General features: G+C 32.2%; 1 protein-coding gene across 2 annotated transcripts in view; it reads left to right on the top strand.

Annotated features, from left to right (window-relative positions):
* Nucleotides 1–21,200, top strand: part of LOC106662019 — a 48,826-nt gene that overhangs the window by 4,829 nt on the left and 22,797 nt on the right. The window contains exons 1-2 of one of the 2 annotated variants that reach the window (XM_014385815.2): nucleotides 2,144–2,263; nucleotides 4,168–4,215. The gene's annotated coding sequence lies outside the window, so the exon portion shown is untranslated. Of the gene's footprint in view, nucleotides 1–2,143; nucleotides 2,264–4,167; nucleotides 4,216–21,200 lie in introns of those variants that run through there. The other variant, XM_014385814.2, reaches the window with a different exon arrangement.

The following is a 21,200-nucleotide window of genomic DNA, read 5'->3' as shown; positions in this document are numbered from 1 at the left end:
TGAACCTTCCACGGTATTTTGGGGTTAGTCGGTTTTATTTGCTCACAATTTGACTTAAAAAAATTAAAATTATGACATGCTTATGACCATTCATATCTTTTTCACTTTTCGGAATAAACCAAATTGATGGTCTGGGATTATGTTTTGAGAATTTAGAATCGGAATTGAATTCTTTTCAATAGGAGTTTTTCTAAAAATTTTTACCCAATGTGGGTAGTCTAAGACTTATTGATATGAAGTAGTACAATGTGTTGACTTTTTTTGACTTGGCCAACTATTCGAATATACGAGTGCTTCCAAGCTATATGGAAGTAGATTGTCCAAAGAACAGAATTAAGTAGGCATGTAATAAGTATGACGGCCTTTTTGGGAAGGTGTTGGAGAATTTTTGGGGTAATAAAATCAAAACCTGATAATAACACATGTATTAATTAAACAAACAATATTTTAGTAACAATGGGTGTTTTCTCCACTCTTGGTTTTAATTTTGTATGAAGTTGTTACCTACTTGAAGGTAGTTGTAATGTACTTCAAATTAAGAAACAAAATGGAGTGAGCAATAGTCATAATTAATTATTCTTTCCATCTAAGGTCTTGGACGAGATTAAAAAGTTAGTGTCACTAGCGGGATTCGAACCCGAAGGTCGAAGACTAGGTCGTGAGTTCGAATACTGCTCGTGACAGTAGCTTTTTCACCTCGATCAAGACCTTAGATAAAAAAGAATAACTAATTGATATAATTAACACTATAATCAATAATGACCACTAAAAGTATATGGATTAATTAGTCTTAATGATATTCTTTATTTTTTAAAATTATACTTTCATTTTCAATGCTGTCGCTATGAAAACACAAAGAAAAGTATGATTCGTTGAATTATAATAATACGATTTTGCCCGACTGTTATACTTATTGATATATATATATATATATATATATATATATATATATATAAATCGACCGATACAAGATGGTGCTATATTGAAACGCCACTTCAGCCCAAACCAGCGAGGATGGGCGGACCGCAGTGATTGGAAACGGTCAAGTTGCAGATTCTTTGTTGTTTATTTTTCTAAATAACATCATTTGGCAGTTAAAAAAACATATTTTGAAAAATTAGTATTCTCCACGGCATCTGCGGGGGGATGAATTTGGTAGTTATCGATCATTTTCCTTCGCCTACTCTCGCTTGTATGGTTGTACTCTTGCGTTTCGGCTTCTCGCCATCTTCAATGCTGGATTTAACTATGAAAAAAGAAGAAAATTTGTAAGTAAGAGTTACGAGGATAGGCAGTCCAAAATGATCCCTAAGGAAAAAAGTCTTGTAAAACAAATAAGCCTTGTAATTAGCAGATTTCAAAATTAATCAAGTTCATCATTCCCCAATCCTAAATAAAATATTTCACAAAATAATTTAGTGAAATATTTCCCAGGCTGATAAACCTTAAACAATTGAAAATAGGAAAATATATAATGTTTGACAGTTTGACTGTTGCTACAGTTGTTACATAATCACCAAGTAGACCTTATTTTGATTATTTTATTAGTTATCCTTCTTATAACTAAAGGTAGCATTTCTGTTTTATCTCATGACGTTTTTAAGTTATGAGATTAAACAGAAGTTTGTTAATATTTGTGCTACCTGTTTTGACTTAAAAATCAGCGAAGATTTCAATTAATCTTTTATTGGACCACGTTTTATGCGTCCATTCCAACATCATTCCAGACTTTCACGAATGCCTTCTTCCAGATAAGAGGCGAGGGAGATTTTACGTTTAAATTTACTTTCACCGGTTATTTTTTTACACGTGCATAATTACCTTGTTTTGTCCGTTTAATCGGCTTTGATCAAAGCTGTCGTCCGGGAAAAGAAACGCCTATTCGGGGAAAGATGAAACGTTTCAAAATTTCCGTATCATAGATGAAATTTATTCCGTCCTAGACTCAGGAAATGTCGTTTTTTCTCTTGAAACAAAACCAAACTTTTACGTTAATTAGATTCAAAAGCGTACCAGTCCTCTGACCCTGAATCCACAGTTTTCTTCCTGGCGAACGTGCCTCCGGCGGCGGCGTTGGCGGGGGGGGGTTGCAAGAGTCCTGCTGATATTTAGTAAAAGAAAGTTGTTACGTCCTTTATGTAATACGTACCCAGCCGGGGAGAACTGCGGTCAGTTGTATTTGATTTCCCGTACGCGTCGGGTTCAGCCCTCGCTCCTCTGTTACAAACCAATCGTTCCTGGCTAATTTGACACAAAATAAAAGGTAAACGATTTTAATCACCACTCTCTATACCACCTAAACATAATAAAATGAAACTACACCCAAAATTCAGCAAGACCAGACGTTCCATTGGTACATAAATTTTTAAATATTGGTCTTGTACTTATTTATATTTTATTAATTTTTTAATCTAGTAAATAAATAATTATTATAAAGTAGTAGATAAAGAATTTTTTCAACATTAGTTAAAATTTTAAATTATTTACTAGCTTTTGTCAATAAGTTATTTTCTTTTACAATAAAGTTTCTTCAATAAAATTTTACCAATGATTATTTTTTTTAATTAAATGATTTTATTACGTTACTATTTTTGATATTTGCAACATAAGTATAAATTCATAAGTTCAGCAATCATTCTCATACAATGATTTTTAAATATTTGCCTTTTATTTATTTAAATTGTATTAATTTTTTAAAAAGCAAGCACATAAACTAATATATAATCTTTTGATTATTTCCTCCTTAATAATAAAGAAGACCAGAAGTAATATGTACATTTTTTTTAAATACATGTTTTTATTGCATTTATTTTTGTTAATATTAGTAACATACGTAATGCATAATGGCACATAACATTGCATGAATACTCACTTTTTATAAATTTTTATTTATTGAAAACTTACAGTAGACAAATATTGATAAGGTTGGAAACAGCTCAGTGATAACGTCGAACATGCTAACAACATTGGTTTCCATCTTTATTAATAATAGGTTTACAATAGGAAACAGTTTATTGTATAAATATATAATAATCAAAATCACTAAAAGTAATAAGTAAACATTTGATTATACAGTTGGTAAAAAACCGGATAAAAAATATAATGATTGAATGAATAGTATATAATGGTATATTTTGATAGAGCGTTTATAAATATAATTATATATAATCAATTGGTACGTTTAAATAAATTTATAAATATAATTATCAATTTATAATTAATATCATTTAATTTTTTGAATTATTTAAAGTAAAAGGATTGCTTTTTGAAAGATCTTGTAATTTTTTTTTACTGTAGAACAAATACAACGTACAAACAGGGCACCTGAATTATTGAAAAAAAGATTTTACATGCTGAAGAACGGCATGTTGCATCGAAATGTATATATTTGTGAAAAGAAGTTGGTAGTATTTGTTTTACTTTAAAAAAAAAGAGAAAATGTAATTTGATATGAATTAAATATAACATTGTTTAAATATTTAATATAGATTATTTACAAATCTCAGCCTAAGCAATTTTTGTTTTAAATTTTACAAATAAAAATGTATTCTTATTGTTTAAAGAATTAAAAATTAAAAATAACTGTATACCTTTTGAACATTTTGGATTTTTGTTGTTTAAAAGTATCGGATTTGAAAGTTAGGTAGCCATTATACAGATGAATTTAAATATTTAAACTTTTCGCCAAAATAAATCATACAATACGAAATCTGTTCCGTTATTTTTTCTTTCTATTAAACTATTTTTAGATACTTTGTATTGTGAAAAGTGATTTACCTTACTAAAAATTGAACTCGTACATTTTTTTGGATGATTTAAATTGGAAAAATTATTACTAATTATTAATTCTAGGGCTAGTTTGAAATATTGAAAACTTATGGTTTTAATTGTAAATTTTTAGTGTGGTTGACCCCCATTATACCAGAAAAAAAATCGACGAAACTTTGTTAATTCCTTAAATTTCATAAATTCATGAATTTCATAAATTAATGCTTTAATTTAAAAAAATGAAAATGACGCCAGTTATTTTTTAATACTTTATTCACCCAGATGGTTTAGTGTACTTTTTCCATTTTTCTGGACTTAATATATTTGCAAAAAGAACGAAAGTCTACGACCTGGCCTAGTTAAAGACGATTTCATAACTTTTTCTCTCTCGTGTTTCAGGGTTGACGGCTTTGGAGGTGCATCTTGGCATGAGATCAAGCTGAAAAGGTAATTTTGATTAGAAATAATTCAATCGGTGATAAAATAAGTAGAAATCTTTGAAATGAAATTTTATTAATTTTCAATCAGTAAAAAGGCAAAATTTTATACAAGCTTGTTGCAAGTTGTGTGCATTGCGACCTGTTAGTATTTCTTTCCATATTTCGATCTTGAAACGATATTTTTAACTACAAAACCAGCGTTGGGAGTAGAATAATATGAAATTTTTCAAATAATCTTAATTATTTAAAGTTTTATTTTGGAAAATTGATTATATTGTCAAAAAATATCACTATTTTCCCAGAGTTTGTTCGTATACTACTATTTTAATATATGTATCTGATTACTATATACCTCACAGTATTAGTTAATTGGAATACAATTTCATTTTTTTAAAGTCATAGTTTCGGGAATCCAAACGAGCTAATCATGATTTTTGTTTTTGCACCTAATTCGACATAACTCTATATAATTCATGAGTGACCGTTCCCGAACAATGATCAGGGAGCGCACGCTTTCGCCCATTGTCTGTCAGAATCCTTTAAGCACTACTACTACTCTTAATTAGTGATGATATTCACTGATATATTTGAACACAATTTGAGCTTAAGATTTTTTGTCAAATCCCAATTGATCTTTGAGAAATATGATTTTAACGCTAGCAATTGCTTGTAATCAGATCTCATTACTAATTAATAATAATTAATTTTTATTTATATATATTTTTGTTTTTTCTCTTGACAGAAAGCATTTGACTGTTGTTTTTTCTCCTTTCTTGAAAAGTAATATTATATCGGTGAGCGTCCAGGCTTCAGGCACAAATTTTGATTTTCCTTTAGTTTCGGAAAATATATTTTTATGATTTTGTTGGATGTTTGTTCACTTTCGCACGGATTCTTATGTTTGAAAGCTTAATTTCTTTGTCTAGTTTCTTTCGCGTTGTTTTGCTTAGTAAGCGTCATTTTGTGTCCTTTATTTTTCGTTGATTTGGGTCTTGGTTTAATTCATTGTTGCAATTTTTATCGGTCTGTGGTCTATTACTAATCTAATAAAAATTAATAATTATTATAGCAAAAAACGGATCTACAGTGGCCTCTTTAACGGTTCGATGACGTGTTTTTGGTTTCTTCACAGCACACGGATTAAACCGTTTCGTAACTTTTGAACGAAGGATGTCCCGAACGAGATAAAATCCGTTCAACATTACGAGGAAGCGCTTTCCTCACCGGTGCACCCAGCACAATCGTTTTGATCCATTTTGATCCACAACATAGAAATGTAAGGATGACTAATTATGATCGAATTTTGATATCCGTCTGGTCCAAGATTCTCTCGGGAGGGGGTATTCTACTTTTATTATAGTTACATATTAGTCATATGAAAAGATTTGTAAGGATCTAGAGCTCTGCTATTAGAAATACTATCAATTTTCATTTTGCGTTTCGTTTTGGTATTAATTAATTTTTAAGTAAGGTATTGATTGAGATAAAAAAGTCAGTGCCTAGCGGGATTCGAACCCACGACCTTCGGCTAAATACGCCGCTGCTCTACCACTTGAGCTATTGTGACTTGGATCTACTCGGACTTCCACCTCAACCCCACCTGGTGAATTTTCCCTCCTTTTTGCCATTTATCAAATGTCGTGTAATCTATTTGATTCTCGGCGACAAATGAAATTGCCACGGAGAGCTTTAGTATACTTCATTTTGTGTATTAAATCCATTAGGTTTCGTGGTCCAATTGACCAAATAAATGGCAAAAAGGAGGGAAAATTCAAAAGGTGATGTTGAGGTGGGAAGTTGGAGTCCGAGTGGATCAAAGTCACGATAACTCAAGTGGTAGAGCAGCGGCGTATTTAGTCGAAGGTCGTGGGTTCGAATCCCGCTCGTGACAACGACTTTTTTATCTCGACCAATACCTTACTTAAAGATTAATTAATTGAAAAGAATTTATTTGGTCAATCGGACCATGAAACCTAATGGAATTAATTACTACATGGTGAAGAGAAATTGTGCCTAGTTTTTCTTAATAAATTTCCGTATTTATTTTATAATACGAACTAATAAAAATGTTTATTATAATTTCATATCGATAACGTATGTGTTTTTATAAACGCAACGATAGACGTTGAAAGGTGTAAATGAAAATTTAATTTTATCCTCTGAAGCCTTTGAATGAAAGAGTCAGTTTTTCTTCATAGGTCTTTCTACTATCATTCATTTGATTAGACTTTCTCACCTAGAAATTCATAAAAAAATCTTATCTTTGCTTAAAATCATTTTTTTAGAGGGTGGGGGTTGTCCGGTACAACAGCTTTCAGTCTTCAAAGTGACATGAGACGGAATGCAGTTACAGCAAACGTTTCTGCACTGTATGAGCTTCTATTAATTATTGTAAAAAAAATAATTATTATTAAATAAAACAGTAAACAAAGTTGATGTTATATCATATAAAATCTGTAGTTCGTTGAACGCGTTTTGGTCTTTCGTCATAATCAGAGCTGTAAACGATTTGCAACGATTGAGTTAAGCCGCGTTGACTAAGTTGTTAATTTTTTTTGTTTGCTATCAATACCACTGATGGTTTTTATTGCATGTAATACGTTAACATAATCACTTAAAATGTATTATACAAGAAGAATTAAAAAAAAAAGTTTTGCTAAAGGTCATTTCACGCGAGGATAGTTGTATTAACATATATTGCCATTCAAATGAGGCAATTTTTATAATAGCAATTTTTTTATACCACAATTTCATTAATAATTTCCCCAATTTAAAGCTATATAGTGCAAGTCAATACTTTATGGTAATGGCGCGGGTAATTGGTTAAAAAAACTGCTTCTATCTTGTGTAAAGTTTTCGCAACCCTAAGTCTGTCAAGGCTAGGCCGGGCTACAAAAACAAATTAACGTTTAAGCTCGATCCTCTCGGTTAAGTTTCTCCCAATCCACGTTATCCGTCGTTTTCATCTCAAATCAATATCTATCAATCTACTATAGTTATTACGGTTCAAAAACCACAACATTGTATTAATATCCGGATTGTATAATCAAATTTTGCCATTTTGGCCTCACTTCCGGAGGGACAAAAGTGAAAACGGTCCCCGTGTTCGGATGTGTTTTCGATGGAACTTTCTTCTCAAATCCCCACGGCAAGGTTGTCCCTAGGACACGTTCTTTACGTCAACGACCTTCGTCAACTCTTATCTCGACTCTTTCCAGGTGTTATTTTTTTCGCCTGAGACTCCTCCTCCAATGAACCTTTCACTGGTCGATTCCCTGGGCTTGAGGGACGCGGAACCGATCCAACTTAAAGATAACTTATTAGAAATAATTGAGGTAGAGTGAGGATATCTATCAATTTTTGTAAGGGATGGTTCTACTCATAGAATCCGGAATTCTGTGAGTAAAATCATCCTTTACAAGAAGTAAAAAAAGTAATGCTAACTTTGTACTATGGAAACATATAAATCAGAAAAAGAGGTTATTACGTGTAACAGAATAAAGTTCATAATGGAAGTTCACAAAAATCATTTTACTTCTGTGCATCAAAAGTAAAATTAAATATACTCCTTCTTTCAGTTGCCTAAAACATTATGTTCATCTTTTAAAACAAAATAAAATATGTAAAATATATTTTTTCTTGAGGCGTGTGAAGGGATGAACCTGAAGGTTCGTCGTTTCAAATCATCCTGGCTGTCTAAGTCAGAAGTGTGGTGCCCAACCCTGCTTATATTCCTGATGCCCCTAACGTTATAGTTTGCTACTGCTGAAAACAGTTATTGGAACGATACTTGTTTGTTTGCTTCTTGCACTACTGAATCGTGATTAGAGCACATTCAGTGGTTGGTCTGGGCGTTAATTCATCATTCGGGTACCACCCAATTGACACATTTATGAGTTTAATCCTTTTTAAAAAGATAGTTCCTACTCACAGTAAGTTGTTTTGCAACGATCCGGATTTCGAGCCTTTTAGCTCATCATCAGGTTGTACAAGTCCTTCAACCTGATGATGAGCTAAAAGGCTCGAAAGCCGGATCGTTGCAAAACAACTTACTGTGAGTAGGAACTATCTTTTTAAAAAGGATTGAATACCACACTCACTCCATCATTTATCATTTCTTTTTATTAGTTTATATTATACTTACTTTATTATAGACGGGATCAGACTGACTAATTTTAAGTTTTCACACTCAAAACTTAGTGACATTTCTTGACTCCTCATAGTTTGGTTTGGTGGTCTTAAAATCTTCAATTAAGTTAAATATAAACATCTCTTATTCTGAAACACATTTAATAATTTCGCTACATTTATTTTTTATGTGTATTTATATGATAGATTTTTTAAAATTTTTTACAGGTATTTTTTGGAAAAAAAGCCCGTTTGTAAATAGGTTGGGTTGGAATGAAGAGCCGCTGCGATTCGAACCCAGGACCCTAATAACAGTGATCGCCGAGCTTTAACTTTTGCGACTGCCGACAATTTTCTCTAAAGTACACCATTTTTTCAGAAACTCAGCCAGCCCCTGTAAACTATTTATTTCTTTATCCGGAAATCGATTAAAGCCTCTACTTTTGTTCTTACTATTGTATTTGCGCAACTTTTGCGGCTTTTACCGTGCTTGTGTCGTTGAAATTTGAAAAACGCTTAACATCGCAATTCTACTTTCACCGATACCGACACCGGACCAAGTTAGTGAGCCGTTGCATAACGCCACGTTCTTTGTGGACACCTGATTCCGCACTTAGCTTAATGGACCCACTATTGAAACGGTTATTTTAAGCCACCCAGTCAACTTCCAGTCTTAAAATTGAACAATTTATTGACCCTCAGCCTCTTCTGCCAGACAATAACGAACGGCTCGGACCTTTTCTACTTCTTCAAATGATTACAATGCACCTTTCACAAAATACACGGTACGCAACCTATATTTAATTTTTTTTTGTAATTTCTGAGTCCTAGCTTTTTTTTAACCGACGGAACTACCTATTATTACACGTAGGTAATAGCAAAATTACGAATCCAAAATAAAATCGTGCAATTATTGTTTAGAATTACGTTTTAATTTTTAACTTTTGCTTAATTGTGGGAATTGTTATCATTCAAGCAGTTTGATGAAATTACTTACACTAATTTTTTTTTGGGCGTTGGGAGGGTACACAATCACATCGGGCATGTATACAGGGTGTTCGGCTATTCGTCTTACAAACTTTATCAGTAAATTCTACATTCAAAATGGAACCAAAAAGTCCTAATTAACTAATGTCCGTAGCTCAGTAGTTTCGGAGTTATCCCCCTTTTTCTGATTTTTCAAGATTTCACGATCTTGCTTCAAATAAACAATGGTAATAAAACTAAAAGGTTTTCGACAAATCCGTTGATACCATTCAAAACTACGTCAAATGTCCAATAAGATGTGATAAATACTAAACTTGTAAACGTTCGTGAAATAAGCGTTTTAGTAGCGAGAATTTTGAAAAAAAAATTTCAAAGTTGAAAAACTTACTATGGTGATTCTAAACTACTATTTCCAAACCTAGAGCCAATTTCATAAAACTTACTCCATTTAATATCTTTTTTAGTGGTGTAATTGCTTTTTAATTACTTTTTTCCAACATGAAGAAATTGATGAAGGAAATTAAAAAACCGTGGTCGACGGAATGGTAAGGCGGAAAGATTAAAAAAAAGAGAAAAAATGCCATAGTGTTAACAAGATATCTCATTGATACCTAAAAGGTTTCGAATCTTAAATCTCTTTTATTCCGGGGAATAATAATGCAATAATCTTTTTTTTCGTTTTTTTTAATCTTTCCACTTTACCAATCCGTCAACCACGGTTTTTCCTTTCCATCATCAGTTTCTTCATCTTTGAAAAAAGTAATTAAAAAAGCAATTACACCAGTAAAGAGTATATTTAATGGAGTATATTTTCTGAAATTTACTGGTCTCTAGGTATGGAAATATTAGTTTAAAATCACCGTAGTAAGTTTTTCAACTTAGAATTTTTTTTTCAAAATTGTGGCTTTAAAAACGCTTATTTTCTCAACGTTTACAAGTTTAGTATTTATCACATCTTATTGGACATTTGACGTAGTTTTCAATGGTATCAACGGATTTGTCGAAAACCTTTTGGTTTTATTACCATTGTTTATTTGAAGCAAGATCGTGAAATCTTGAAAAATCAGAAAAAGGGGGATAACTCCGATACTGTTGAGATTACCATAGTTAATTAGGACTTTTTGGTTCCATTTTGAACGTAGAATCTACTGGCAAAGTGTGTAACACAAGTAGCCGAACACCCTGTATATCATATCGGCCACGAACTTCCTTAAACTGATTCTCGCTACCAGCAGATATTCAATCTGATTATGATCCAATAATAATATACACCTAATTAATAATTAAATCAAATATTAAAATTGAGAATTAATTAATTTGTAAATAATTTTTTATTACAAACTTACATATCAACTTATTGCACGCTTTTGTGACGAATTCTTACTTCTGGAGATTAAGATTTTTCAAAACTAAAATGTTTTCTGACATGCAATAGGTGGTTTTGCCTAGTATTTTTTATATCTTGTTTGCATACATAACGTAATAACACTTAAAGTTTTGACTAGTAATTTGACTAGTAATCCAGGTAACATTTTTTGATAGAATAAAAAGATGAACGATCTTATCGTGCTGAACCTGTTCGGGCATTTCCTACCGTACTGGTTCGCATAGCCTCGCTGCTGTATTTTGCTGTATTTATTTTTCTGTATTTTGCTATCTTCCAGCGTTCGGTTTTTGAAAATCTTTCAACGAATCTCTTCTACGGACCAAATCATATTTATTATAAAAACGAATTGGCAATTTTTCATTTTTTTACTTCCACATTTTTTAGCTACGGTTAGAAAAATATTTTTTGTAAACAAAACATTATCAAAAGATTTTTTATTTGGTTCCTTATCGCTTTTTGCTCATATCAAAAGGGGAAATTCCGATTCTATAAATAAGTCATGGTAGAAAGCATAGAGAAAAATGTGATCGCAGAGGAAACGTAGGAACAGACATTTCTTAAGAAGGAAACAATAACCGAGAAATCGTTAGGTCACTCTGCTTGAAGGGTCAGTGCCAAGGTCGTGACCCGGTTTATTATATAATAAAATAAGCACTCTAAAATTTTGGAACGTAATTAAAATTAAGCCGTTTTGCATGTAGTAAGTCAGTTCAATGAAACCGGTCCAAATATGTTAAAAACAATGACGTTTGTGTTTATGTGTGCTGGGAAAGATAGATATATACATAGGGAAAGAGAGAAAAATGAAAGAGGAAATGGGAGGAAAAAGAAAGAAGAATTTTCTAGTTGAAAGTCGTTTACAAAATATAATAGACTAAGTACTTACTATTCGTCTGTAGGTTTTTAACTGATTATGGATTGTACTTACAGTTTTACTGTTTGGAAAAACTTTGTACAGATGTACATCAATCTAACATATATTTTAGTAAATTTTCAATTAAATTGGCATGTATGTATTCTTCGTTTATTCATTTCTGTAATGAGTAAATTCTGAAATATTAGGCCTAAGGTGCTTTATATAAAATGAATATACAGGGTGTATCGACTTCTATAGTCCACCCTATTTAATTCGGAAACGATTAACTTTAGCAAAAAATGGTCTTAAACAAACCCCAAGTTAATTTGGGCCAGGATTCGCATGGTTGTAACAGATTTAACACAACTTTTTCATGTAGCTGGGAAATGGCAGTAACTTTGTTACTTTAAATGAGATTCACTTATTCTTATTCGCTATTTCGATTCTAGAGCTTATTTTATGCAACTTTTACGGAAAGGAAAATTTTGATAGGATCGACCATTTCTGAGTTATGCCCGACGGAAGACGCGTGAGGGGATATTTTTTGTAACAACCCCGTTTTTTTTCGAAAAAGATTAACTTTAGCAAAAAATGGTCTTAAACAAACCCCAAGTTAATTTGGGCCAGGATTCGTATGGTTGTAACAGATTTAACACAACTTTTTCATGTAGCTGGGAAATGGCAGTAACTTTGTTACTTTAAATAAGATTCCCATATTCTTGTTCTATATTTCGATTCTAGAGCTTATTTTATGCCACTTTTATTGAAGCATACCCCCTCCCTCGTCTTCCGTTGAGCATAACTCAGAAATGATAGATCCTATCAAAATTTTCCTTTCAGTAAAATTGGCATAAAATAAGCTCTAGAAACGAATTGTATAATAAAAATATGGGCTTCTTATTTAAAGTAACAAAGTTGTTTCGTAGTTCTAACTGTGAACTGAACCTATTACCCCGAGGAATATCGAATACTCTAGGATAGAGTGAATGAATGTGTGAATGTAATTTATTAGCATGAATGGATATGCATATCTCCAATGACTCTCAATGACTACTGTGGGGTAGTGTGAAGGTCAACCAGATTATCATGTAATCTTGTAATTGTGTTATTTCATCCAAAATTGAGGAGCCCCTGAGGTTCAGAAAGGGTAGCAGTAGGACAAATCAAAAGAGAGTTGGTTACTGTTTACCATAAAATAACGCAACTGAGCTGAAGAAACAGAAAAAAAATTAATAGGATTAAAACGCGAGAAGGATAAGAAAAGAAATGTAAAGCTAAGGAAGAGAGGGCATGCGATGACCAATGTAGTTTATCGGCCCTAAAACTTAAAAAAAAAAGTTGCCGCGAATGGTACTTGCTTTATAGCCAATCGACGAGACCGTCGACCTCGATTGACTTTGAAAGTCTTCCTACGGTTGAACTTAGTAATCTCCGTTTCTTGTCGGCGAAAAAAAAATCATTATAAAACTTAACCAAATCATTTAACCGGATCATTTTTTAATTGTCAATAAGGTTCACATTTACTTTCATGCGAGGCTTCGATGCGGAAGTCGGGAACCGGTTACTTTCATTTCCCTTCCTTCCAGGCGCCAGGGGCTTTTTCCTGGACGAGGGGCAGAGAGAGTTTGACATTTTCAAAAAATTGAAGAAAACTCCCGCTTGGTGAACAGTGAAATCGGCGCACTTTCAAAGCCTAGACCTTGAAAAATAAATTTTTAAATTTAGACCGAGCCCCCTCGTGTTGCATAAACAGATAATTCGGACTTTGGAAATGAGTTATTGCCAAATAAGCAGACCTTTCCAGGGTTCGGGTAACGCAATATCGAGTTCAATCAAGGAGCTATATACCAATCAATTTTATTTTTAACATCTGGGAATTTTTACAAAGAATTACGCACTATTTGTATGTAGGTGAAAGCTTAAATATAATCATTTACATACATTAAAGTATCTAACTTCTTGGTTCAACTTTCTTTCGGATTTCTATGTAATATGTACAGCAACGTGGCTTTCGAGACATCTGCCAAGCATTTGACTTAAGCCGGACTTTCATTACGATCCCTTCTCGTTTAAAAGGTTTAGCAATCATCTGCAACTTATATCACCATTATTAAACATTTCTGCCTTCTACACGTTTGTCAATGCTAAACAATTTCACAAACGCTAATGTTATCATATTTCCAAAGATCAATCAATTTTCTCTGGTTTTGCGTTGTTGGATAATGAATTTTGTACGTGTACACACAGTAAATAATAATTTACATTTATTAGGTTTCGTGGTCACCTTTTTGAATTTTCCCTCCTTTTTTCCATTTTTCAAATGTCGTGTAATCTATTTGATTCTCCGTGACCATTCCATTTGTCTCCGAGAATCAAATAGATTACACGTCATTTGAAAAATGACAAAAAATAGGGAAAATTAAAAAAAGGTGGGGTTGAGATAGGAAGCTAGTGTCCGAGTGGATCGAAGTCACGATAGCTCAAGTGGTAGAGCAGCGGCTTATTTAGTCTAAGGTCGTTGGTTCGAATCCCGCTTGTGACACTGACTTTTTTATCTAAACCAAAACCTTAATTAAAGATTGATTAATTGAAAAGTAAATAATAATGTGTGGTTTTGTTTTACCGCTCCTCACTAATACAACAATTAAAGTAGATGAGTAAGTTTTAATTATCAATTATTATCGTTATTGAAAATTTTAAATAGCTATACCTATATGAAATTATAAACTCAGAAAAAGTAGCATGTTGTCGGAATTTTATACCAAACATACGATATCCCTTTTTTCTTTATATTCAGGATCCTTAAGCTCTTCTAATTTCTGACCAATTATATTGTCAGATGATCATTGTTTTCTTATCTTACATTGATTATCCATTTACGAACAACTCAGGATTGTGAAGTAATTGTTATGTACTTATATATGTATGTACATATATATGTCCATGAATTTAACCTCCCTCCAGACGAAGTTGCATAGTAATAGTCAATTTCGTCATCCCTCACTGAATCGGGCAATCTTCTCAAAAAACCAGTTCTGCTACGACACAAGTATCGAAATGCTGAAGGCGTTTTAAATTTATTGACATTACAAATATTCCTGACCCAGTTATTTTCCAGCCATTGATGTTAAAATCATGAGAGGCTAAAAAGGGATTTTTCTGAAAATACATTCCATCCATTTCGGGATGGTTTGGACACAATTTATATAGTTAAAATTTTCGATCGGCAAAAATTTTACCAATTAGAACAAATTACCTAATGAAAAATATATTCGAAGCATTTGAAAATTATTAGCGAGGGAAAAAATTATTATCGTATGCTGTTATCTTAAGGCATATTACACCATCTTATTGTACCCATCTAGATCCACCATAAGAAACAAATTACTTTTTTATTTTATTTTCTGATAACAAAAACATCTACGAAACAAAATGACCGTTGTTCAAACCGGTAACTTAGAAATTAACTTCACCGCTATTGTAGTGAAACCTTCATAGCGTTCTTCTCCTGTGATATTTTGTTTGGAAAATTATTTCCGTTGAATTATTACTGAGTTGTGCAAGGCGGTCATTACACGTTTTGAAGATTTGCTTCTGTGTTAGATAAGAAGGTAAAAATATTTTTTTACAGCTCCCGTTAAGTTATGACTCAATAACGTTTCTCTACTTGCGGTTTGTCCTAAATCCCTAATCTCATTGTTATCTCGATGGTTGGATTCCAAAAGCCGTCGGACGTGAAAAACCGGCGACCACTCTGACGACATATGGCCAATTTGAAATATCAACTGGTTTATTTCAATGGTTGAAAACGTCAAAATACGAGGTCTGGTGGATGAGATTTCCAATATCGTGACTGTTTCAATAAAATTAATTCATCTTTGACATTTTTCAAAAAAAAATTTTTTTTCTTACAGTACAAGTAGGAACGCATTAAAGGCAACTAAGGTTTTGTGAATATCGTAAACAATAAAGATCCGCGTCAGTTACAATCAAATACACAAATTCAAAATTAATTAAAAATATCAATGTAAGAAAATTAATTTAAGAGAAAGAAAATACAACACAAGAATTTCAAAATGTTAATAATAAAAACAAAATTTAATAAAACTTGAACTAATAAAAAAGTAACGTTTTGAACCAAGACTTTTGGTTAAACTTTTGATAATTCTCTATTGGTCAACAATGGACTGTTTTTGACTTTACGAACTTCATTATGGAATACAAAGATTCACAACAGTAATAAACTATTGACTTTATACATCAAGTGTCTCTCTTTAAATGTGGATATTTGGATTCTAATACGAGTTAACAAAATTAAATAACTCCAATTTTTCAGCCGTTTATTCAACAATTGGAACAGTTTTCATAAATTGTAGATCCAGCTTATTACAAAATATGCTTTCACTAAGATATTTGCAACTTTCGAAATCTTTAAATATTTGATTGAAATCTGCTTAGAATTTGATAGATTATTTACTTTTACACGAGGAAAATTTCTTTTTAAGGTTCCAAAATCAGGCTTTCGAGGAATATCTTTCCTTTATCAAGACATTAAAACTATTTCTAATTAAATCCATTAGGTTTAGTGGTCCGATTGACCAAATAAATTCTATTCAATTGATTACTCATTTTTATCACGAAACCTAATGGATTTAATACTCAACATGAAGTGTAACTAAAGCTCTCCGTGGCAATTTCATTTGTCGCCGAGAATCAAATAGATTACACGACATTTGATAAATGGCAAAAAGGAGCGAAAATTCAAAAAGTGGGGTTGAGGTGGGAAGTTGGTGTCCGAGTGGATCGAAGTCACGATAGCTCAAGTGGTTGAGCAGCAGCGTATTTAGCCGAAGGTCGTGGGTTCGAATCCCGCTCGAGACGCTGACTTTTTTATCTCGACTAAAACCTTACTGAAAGATGAATTAATTGAAAACTATTTCTAATGACTTTGACGGTTAATAAATATAAACATCAATACAGGGGATACATATACAGGGTGTCCCAATTCCTTCTGACGAAACTCAGAGAATCGATTCTACTCTTCGTTTGGAGCAAAAAATGCTCAGGAGAAAATTTTCGGAAAGTTCTCTATTTTGAAGATATTCGTCAATTTAGGTTTTTTCAACTTTTCCCTACCTTACCACATAAAAACGCTTACAACTTCCAAAATGTTGAGACTACAACAAATTTAATTACATCATTTGTAAGAACACTAAATTTTCTGTAAGATACTTCTATTTGCAATAATCTGAATGACATAAAATGTTAGCCAATATCAGTTGGAACATGTTAAAATTACAAAATTTAAAATTTTGGTCATGATTGCAACGTTCTACTGAGGCTACAAAAATTTACCTACAACTTGTCATATTTCACAAAAACTTCTTCATCTAATATGCTTTACGTTGATATATCCAGGTTTTTAAATAACGTTCTAGTAGAGTTGAAAAATCAACGTAAAGCATATTAGATGAAGAAGTTTTTGTGTAATTTGACAAGTTGTAGGTATTTTTTGTAACCTCAGTAGAACGTGCAATCATGACCAAAATTTTAAATTTTGTAATTTTGACATGTTCCAACTGATATTGGCTAACATTTTATGTCATTCAGATTATTGCAAATAGAAGTATCTTACAGCAAATTTAGCGTTCTTTCAAATGGTGTAATTGGATTTGTTGTAGTCTCAACATTTTGGAAGTTGTAAGCGTTTTTATGTGGTAAGGTAGTGAAAAGTTGAAAAAACCTAAATTGACGAATATCTTCAAAATAGAGAACGTTCCGAAAATTTTCTCCTGAGCATGTTTTGCTCCAAACGAAGAGTAGAATCGATTCCCTGAGTTTCGTCAGAAGGATCTGGGACACCCTGTATAAACCAATATTAAAACGGTTCAATTAATGTTATTCCTGATTTTTTTATATACAATTATTTATATATTATGTACTATATACAATTAAACAGCCCTGTTTCCTCTAAACATCGAAAGAGTCCGAACGGCTCGCTCCCTATATAGAGTCTATTCTTACATTGTACTTAAAAAGCCAAACTTTATTATGAAATCTAAGTAAAGATTGTGACAAATCAATATTTTTTCTTTTTCAAAATAAATTTAAATTATTGCATTTAAATAAATTGCAAATTGTTCAATATTAAGAAATATTGATCAAAATATCAAATTCATTTTCTAATTCTGTATTTTTTAATTTGCTACATTCAATGTTACAAGCTCCTTAAAACGGTAAAAAAAGATAAATATCTAAAAATTCAGCTGCTCGTCATGCATTCTCTGCTTGAAACATTGACATTGTGTTTTGGCATTTGATCTAATTAGTACCCTAAAAAACCAATATTTTTCGATGAAAGACGCATTTCGCAAAGGGTTTTATTGGGCGGCATAAAGATTTGAATCTAACACGGTAGCAAATCTGTCGCATGTTAGATGCTAATGCTAATGAAGACGCAGACAATGCTAATGAAGAAAGGTTGAAATTAATTGTCACACTCGGGGCGAGGTCCACTGTTTTTGTTCCCTGGTACTAATTGAAAACTGAAATGGTCTGTTCCGCTATGTAAAGCTTCCTTGACTGGAAGCGATGCTTCTTGATCTTGAAACTTCTTCTCGATACGCGTTCTACTCGAGGCACGACGTCTTCATGATGTAACTCACTTTCCATGCTGAACGCGTCTTCCCTTTACGGCCGAGCCTGACACTAACGATTTCACCGTGAAACAGAAACCGTAGATTACTCCCAAGTACATTCACGACTTGTTATACAAAACAGCCCGAATTCGGTACTGACTGTTGAGTGTGTTGAAGTGTTTACTTCGAAATTACATTAACCGCAACGCTCTTTCTTTGATTCTTGGATTTCTAATACAAAAACCCGGCAAACAAAACCACTTAGTAGTTCAATATTTACAATATTAACCAACCATGCATTTCGCAAACAGAATCCGTTCTGCTTTGCTGATTTCTTATTTTTCTTCACCACTACTTGCATTGAAAAACTCACCTTCAGCTTAGATTTCACTTACACATGCGCCTTTATGCGCACTTTTTCTCATTCCACAAGTGAAAGAAATGTAGCTTCTTAAGCAGAGGATTTCTACCTTGTTTCGCCAAAACCTTTCAAATTTAGTTCCTGTGTTAACTCACCATCCAGAAATAGGGTACTTTAAGGATTCCATTAATAAAAATATGAGAAAAACTACATTTATTTTTTTTTCTTCAGAAAGTTCTTTATTTTTAATACTTCCCATAGTACAATAATTAGGTTTCAAAAATCACAAACAATTTTATATTTTATTACGCAAAAAGGTTATACAATATAAAATTGTTTTGTTGTACACCACCCAAATGCTTTCTTGAAAGCCATTGTCACCAGACGATTTGTGTACCTAACTTTACATAATTTATCCACATCTCATGATTTTGTAACATTGCGCAAAAGGATTTATAGGCAGGTTAAATATCCGATTCTTAAAAGCAAAATTTTTTAGCAATATTGACTAAATTTCCGTTTAGGTTTTTCAACTGAAGGAGTGGTGTTAGTATCTTCAATGCAATTAATTTAATGATCGTTCATAAAATAATTGAATTTCTATTCGCCAGTTTTTATAATATTTTTATACGTTATCTACCCAGTTTTCTTGCTTTATATTTAGTAACCGTGAATTTTACGCTTAGGCGTTTTGCAATCGACAAAAGATTTAGAATTTTATTTTTATTTTAAATGTTTATGTGTTTTTCAAATTTTATTCACTTTGTTCAGAATTGAGTTGTCACAACGACAAAAGCTTTTGAAAAGTTTTTTTTTATAGTAATGTCTAGAGTAGGAATTTCATATTTAGCTTCATTATTGATTAATAATGAAACAATAAATAATAATATGACTGGTCGCTAACTTTGAAATGAATAACTAATTCTAATTGACTACAATATTGTGGTTTTTAGAATAATAACTATTATCAAAAGTATAACCTTTCTAACAATGTTTACGTCATTATCTTTGGAGTGCCATTCTTATTGATCAAATCCCTACATGTACATTTACCCTAACCATCCCTAATTATATTTATTGATATTAAACAATAAAATAATAATAAAGATTGCTTACAGCTTTTCTTTTCTTTTGTATTTTTCTTTATGGATAATTTTTATAATGCAATTTTAGGCCAATGTTTTGAGGTACAAGTTTGTTTTATAATAATAACATTTCATGGCGTTTCGGCCTAGTGTGCGCGTGTTTTTTTGGGTATTTTTCATTTTAGCATAGTCACAACATAAATATGGAAACTAATTAATTATTCACTAAAGTACAATCTGTGGCCCCAAACTTTTAAGCTTATTATTATATTATTTTAAAAAACCCAAACCGTTAAACATTCGCTTAATAAATCATATAATAAAAAGACACTTATTTACTTAAAGCTGAATCAAGTGTGAATTAAGAAAGCTGATAGAAGGTGTTTTTATATAGTGTAATTTTTTGAGAATCCATTTTTTAATTGTATAGATTTACGAAAGCAATCCTTACATCCCGTCAATTATATTGATTCGTTTTCCATCTGTAATTAATTTAGTGTGTATATTTCAAAACGTGAAATACAGTCTCTAAGCTCGTCGAATTTTCTAATTTCAATGCTAATTTCATGGACATGTATTGACAAGCCTACTTTTGCTTTATTTTATTTCACTATTTTGTAAAAATTAAATAAGGTTTTTAGTTGAGATAAAAAAGTCAGGTCACAAGCGGGATTCGAACCCACGATCTTCGGCTCAATACGCCGCTGCTCTAACCACTATAAAAAAATCAGGAATAATATTAATTGAACCATGTTTTAATATTGGCGTTTATATACGTATTCCCGGTATTGTTTATATTTATTAACCGTCAAAGTCATTAGAAATAGTTTTAAATTAATTTATCTTTAAGTTAGGTTTTGGTCGAGATAAAAAAGTCAGCGTCACGAGCGGGATTCGAACCTACGATCTTCGGCTAAATACGCCGCTCTAACCACTTGAGGCTATCGTGACTTAGATCCCCTCGAACACCAACTCATCTCAACCCACAACCGCTCGAATTTTCCCTCCTTTTTGCCATTTTTCAAATGTCGTGTAATCTATATGATTCTCGGCGACAAATAAAATGGCCACGGAGAGCTTTATCTCAACTAAAAAACTTTATTATTTGAAAGATATTAATTGGTCAAGCGGACCACGAAAACTAGTGAATTTTTCAGAAATCTGATAGAGCAATAATATAAAAACACATCTCTGAGATGCACACTAATCATTTAAAAAATACATAACAATTGGTTATTTTTATATAGTTTTTCTGTACCTAGTGTGTATAGAGAGTACATGTATTTATTAACGTGAATGGGTGCTAAAAGAGGGTTGATGGTGGAATATCGAGTACCCCATCGACTCTCAATTAAGTTAGTTATGTAGTATGTTTAAAGGGTGATGGAGGAATATCGAGTACTCCACTGCCATAATAGAATGAATTGTATATGAATAGAAGATAATGTATTTAGTAACGAACTTGAGTATAAATAGGTTTGCTACTGCATTCGTTTGATGCTGAATTGACCTAACTCTTGCCCCAACCCCGGTGGCTGGAAGTATAAGAC

This window comes from Cimex lectularius, unplaced genomic scaffold, assembly GCF_000648675.2.
Source record: "Cimex lectularius strain Harlan isolate CLEC.00 unplaced genomic scaffold, Clec_2.1 scaffold314, whole genome shotgun sequence".
NCBI classification, from domain to species: domain Eukaryota; kingdom Metazoa; phylum Arthropoda; class Insecta; order Hemiptera; family Cimicidae; genus Cimex; species Cimex lectularius.
Note: the sequence above shows the minus strand (reverse complement) of the source record. Positions and strands in the feature narration are given on the sequence as shown.